Source organism: Gekko japonicus, unplaced genomic scaffold, assembly GCF_001447785.1.
Source record: "Gekko japonicus isolate JY-2015 unplaced genomic scaffold, Gekko_japonicus_V1.1 scaffold95, whole genome shotgun sequence".
Classification (NCBI taxonomy): domain Eukaryota; kingdom Metazoa; phylum Chordata; class Lepidosauria; order Squamata; family Gekkonidae; genus Gekko; species Gekko japonicus.
In genome coordinates, this window is record NW_015165237.1 from 1,287,422 (window position 1) to 1,293,121 (window position 5,700).

The window sequence follows — 5,700 nt, forward strand, 5'->3', positions numbered from 1 at the left end:
CTTCTACTTTGGCTTTGTGCTAGGAAGAAAACAAAGGGGGGGGGAATAAGCAAGAGCAACAACTTTGAGGCACAGCGGCAGATTACACAGAATGTTTAACTCTCCCTGTTTAACATTAGAACCCCAAAATGAGTATAAATCCAGTACAAATGGAGGAAAATAATGAACTCGGCTAAATGTTGTGCTCCTAAACACACAGGAGTTGAGATGCTCCTGTTAACAAGGTTGGAGAACCAGAAAAACTCCACCTGAAATTTGGATTCATCATAAGAATATAAGTAAAGCCTGTTGGCTCAGACCACTGGTCCATACCGTCCAATATCTTGTTTTGCACAGTTGTCCTGGAGGGCCAAATAGCTCTTCCCTGATGCTTTCTTCCAGCACCAGAGCTTTAGAGGTGTGCTCATCTCCCTTATATATAAAAGCCTAATGGTGGTGGCACTTTTCTAGAACATTCCACACGCTCCGGAATTGGTTGGCGCCCTGGTGTGTCACTCAGAATCTGTCCCTATCCACTGGCTGCATTGCTTGAGTCTTGCCTCCAACATTCTAAACAGTTTGCTGTTCCTCCCCCCCCCAAAGCCAGTCATAACACAGAGGTTATTTGCATATGCAGCCTCATTGGCCTTTGCCTCGGAACACAGAGGTCGTTTGCATATGCGACTTGATTGGCTTTTGCCTCATTCTAAAGGGTGGAAACCTGAAGAGTGAGGGGGAAATAAAGGTAGGTTGATGGTTGGCTGGGAAGGAGACAGGGTTGCCAACTCCAGGTGGGAAATTCCTGGAGACGTGAGGGATGGAACCTGGATAGGGTGAGGTTTCAGGAGGCATGGGACCTCGGACGGGTACAAAGTCATAGACTCCACCCTCCAAACCAACCATTCCCTTCTGGGGAACCATCATTGCCAATCTCCTGGTGAGGGCTGGAGATCACTCAAAATTACAACTGTTCCTTAGGTAGCAGAGATCAGTTCCTCTGGAGAAAATGGTGGACTCAGTGTCATTATACACTGCTGAGGTCGCCACAGCAAATTGACACTGAGTGTCCAAGGCTGGTGCACCCGCCCAGAGCCTCTTTCTAGAAACCATTGTATTTATTTCCACAACGAGCCTTTTTCCTAGTTCTATATATGGAAGTTTGCTTTATGCACCATGGTTAGTAGCCATTAATGGACCTCTCCCCCATGAATGTGTACATATTTAAGTGCCATCAAGTCACAACTGACTTATGGCAACTCCAGCTAGAGGCTTCCAAGGTTTTCAATAGGTTTTCAATGGGTTTTCAATATGCTGTTGTTATTACCCATGTCTCTATGGTCTTTACCATAAAAATTAGGGGAAATCCCTAGAGCATCATCTGGAAATGCCATCACATCCTCCCCAAACTCCACCTTCCTCAGACACCCTCAAAATCTCCTGGAATTTGTTGAAGCAGTGCTGCAACCCTACCAATGACCTTGCTCCTTCCTTCTCTCATGTTTTAGGGTATGTCTGCAGCAGGACTTTGTACATACAACCCAACCTGAAAAAATGGAGAGTGCATGTCATCCCTCAGAACCTACTCACTTTCAGTGGCACAGATGTCACAGTCTTATGAAGTTGAACATGCCAGAGGGCTTGCGCAAGCCAAAGCAATCCTACTACCCTCAACACAATACCTCAAATTATGATTTTCTTTATTTTATAAGTCCCCCTTTCTCACTGAGGCTCAAGACAGATTACATGGTATAAAACAAAACAATAAAATAGCATGACAGATCTAATAAAACAATAAGCAATGCAACAGGACTAGGATTACTAAAATTAGAAAGTGTGAAAAACGTATCAGACATGGTACATCGAGCAATGCAGAAAATGGAATTACAAAAGTAGCAAACAATGCAGTAAGAGCAAGATAATATGTACAATTATTAGATAATACAAGCAGGGGACCCACAAGGACTTGTGGAAGGCATCTCATTGCCCCCTCCACCATTTCCTCTTTCCCTTTCCTGAAAGTCTACATAGCCTCTCCCCTTTTCCTGCTCCCTTCTCTCCTTCCCACCTACAAGCCAGCCTATCTTTATCTGCTCCTAATCTTCAGCTTTCTCTCCCTCCCTCTGGCAGTATGTACCTGGGAAAACTATGGTCCAGTTGTGTAATGCCGGCTGTGGGGCTGGGCCCACGTGCTTGGTGGGGAATCCACAGGAAGCACCTCATTTTCCCATGTATCCCCCTAACTCCCGGTAACCATATATCTTCACCTTTTCCTGTTTCCTTCTCACCTTCCACCCACCAATCAACCTACCTTTTATCGACTGCCTATCTTCAACTATATTTTTCAACCCTGCCTTCCTCCACAAGCAGGACCCAAAGCAGCTTACATCATTCTCTCCCATATAATGTAAGGAAGATAAGACTAGAAGAGTCCAAGGTCACCTTCCATGGCAGACTGGTGATTTGAACCCGGTTCTCACAGATCTTAGTCTAAAGGTCTAACCACTACACTACACTGGCTTTCACTGGGTAGCTGTTGTTGAAATAGTAGCAAGCAGCTGGGCTAGGGTGACATTTTGACAATTAGACATATTGATGATGATATAGCATGCACAGTGGCTGTGCGTTATCGCCAAGCAAAAGTTAAAACAACCAAACAAAAAAATGGCTGTGCAAACAGGTTCATTTCTTCACATTCAGGAAGAGCTAGAAAGACTACAAAACTGGCCAAGCCTTCCTGTACTCTAGTAGCTTATTTAACAGAGGTTTATCTTTTCTCTGTGTTGTTGTTGTTTTTTTAAGATATAAGGCTCCTTTCTCATCTCCAAGGGGGAAATAAAAAGCGGGCTACAAACACAAGGACAGCAAGGGGTCAAAACGCATCAAGTAGTTCAACAGACTAAGCCACAAGCTGTTAGTTACTGTACTCTTGGGAACTGTGATTAAAGTCCACACACTATTACTGGAGTAATGCCTTTGCCTCTTGGTTTCAGGTTTCTGCTACTGACTCCAAAACCGAAAAGGAAGCATCTGTAATATTACAAATGTGACCGGGGGTGGGGGTGGGAGCGGGTGGGAGGGTAAGCAATACTTCCCCTATTCCTTCACAAGGAGAAATCCGCTGGAATAACTGAATGGTGTTTGTAGGTAGAATAAAAATATTAAAGAAATGATAAATGGCCAATTGTGATATATAGATGGCAAATTCAAGCTATGAATATGGGTTTCTACTCTGCCAGTTCAGCCAGTGAACTGAAACCCCCCATCTAATAACAATCCATTCTCCACTGCCAGTATAATCAATGTCCCTTTATTTCCAACAGTTAAACTCATTTGCACTTCTGCGGCTTTTTAGACTTGTCAGACAAAAGGTTATCGAGAACAGTTAGGCTCAGTGGCAGCGTCTTAAGCAGCTCAAGGAGAAGTCTTTATAAGGTCACAAGTGCAAGAAAATGAAGGTTTCTGGGGTGCCAGACAAATTATAATAAAGAAAGTACAAGGCAGAAATGCATGCAATCACCAGCAGACCTGTAAGCTATAAAAATGTTACTAAAGCCTCACAGAAGTGTATATATTGACTATCATTAACACTTGCTTCACATTTACAAGTCTCTCTCTGTACCTATGAGGCTTAGGAAGTTTGGGTTTTGTTTTTAAATCTGAATTTCATTTTGCCAGGGACTGAAACTTGAATGACTATAAAAGTTGTGAAATGCATAGTACAATAATGAAGTATACACAGGCTATATTTGAACTTGCAGTTTTTAGGTACTGTGACTGTGGGATGGGCAATGCAAATAGAGTTGTCATACCTACCGCTGCCAGCTTCTGCTAGGGTTGCCAACTCTGCCTTGGGAAGTTCCTGGAGATTTGGGGGTGATACCTGGATGGGGATGGAAGGGAGCTCTGTGGGAAATTGATGTCACTCTAGGGTTTCCATTTTTCCTAGACTCTATGCAGTACCATAGAATCTGACCTCAGAAACTGTTCCTCCTGGGGAATAAACCTCTGCAACCTCAAGATCAGTTGTAATTCCCAGAGCGCTCCAGGCCCTACCTGGATTATGGTAACCTTAGCCTCTGCACCAGTATGTCACTTCCAGGTAGCTTTAGGAATCACCAGAAACTCTATGGTTTAACTAGAAGTGATATCAGCAACATTGCCAACAAAACATTCCCCCATGTCCCTGCTTCCAACCCTCCTGCTAACTGCCTGGATCGGGCTGGCAATCCTGTAAAAACTACACACTACATATCTACACAGGAAGGCCTCTGGCTCATTGTGTGGCCTTGGGTAAGTACCTCTCTCTTCCAGAGAGTGAAGACAACATACAAAGGTCCCCTGTCAAAGCTGACATTACGTCAATGAAACTGAACTATTAAAACATCTGCCAAACTTTTCCAAGGCTTGCCTCAAGAGGAGAAAATTTTTTATTTGCAGAGCAGCAGAGGCCCTATCAAACTGCCACACTGAAAAATGTTATATCTCTTTTCACCCTCAGTTCCCTGACTGTGGCTTTACTTTCACACAGTTGTTGTGAGGTGAAGAAGAGGAGGAGGAGGAAGAGACTGGATTTATACCCCACCTTTCACTACCTGAAGGAGTCTCAGGGCTGCTTACAATCCCTTTCCCTCCCCCTCCCCACAGCAGACACCCTGAGAGGTTTGTGGGGCTGAGAGAGCTCTTTCAAGAACTGCCCTTGGGAGAACAGCTCTGAAGGAACTTACGATTGACCCAAGGTCACACCAGCAGCTGCATGTGGAGGAGTGGGGAATCAAACCTGGTTCTCCCAGATTAGAGTCCGTGCTCCTAACCACTACACCAAACTGGCTCTTTGTAGTAGTTTTTTTAAAAAATGAAAAAGCTACATATATGGCTTGTTACACTAATAATATAATCAAAACCAAGAAAATAGTTTGCTTTTTGCCCTCGCTTACAGAAGCAATAAGACTTCACATGACTTTTAGAAAAGTAATGTTAGCAACAGCCCTTGAGACAACTTCCTTATCTAGAAGCTCAGCTCTGCCAATCATGCCCTTAATCCTCTGCCTCTCTGTATGTACATGCAAGTTTGTATGTAATGGAATGTATAAATTTGCTAAAATTTATCTGTTCTATTATACAGCGACATGCTGGCCCAGCCTACAGAGAAGGGAAAAGCAGCACAAGGATAACAGTAATCTAAAGACGGGACTGACGGCTAATGGTAGCCTGCAAATTCTGATCTAATGTGTCATAATTTTATTACGCTGATGCCTCTTACCACTTCACTTCATATATTTTTCAATCGTGAATAATGCCATGAGTTGCGAAACCTTAAATGGAAGTTGTCACTTTTTGTGAATGGGAGAAAACACCCACACTCGATATATGACAACAAGGGTCCAATACACCAGGACCTTCTCTTGCACAGAAATCTGTTTAATTAATTTCAGGAGGGTTTTAATGCAGATGGATCCAGACTAAATTTTTCAGCCAGTGGAACACAACTTTCTTGTCTCCACTGTGCTGAACTGCAAAAAATTGTGCTCTTAAATGGTGCTCCTGGGTATGGCTGCCAGCCCAACACTGCCAACCCACAGGTTACTAGGGAGTGAGGAGTAGAGCCCTGATGAAATGGCATCATGCAACATCACTTCTAGCTGCATAACTGAAAGTGATGTCACAGCATTGTGTGACGTTCTAAGATTTCCACAAAACTCTGTGCTAAAAATCATAGAGAAC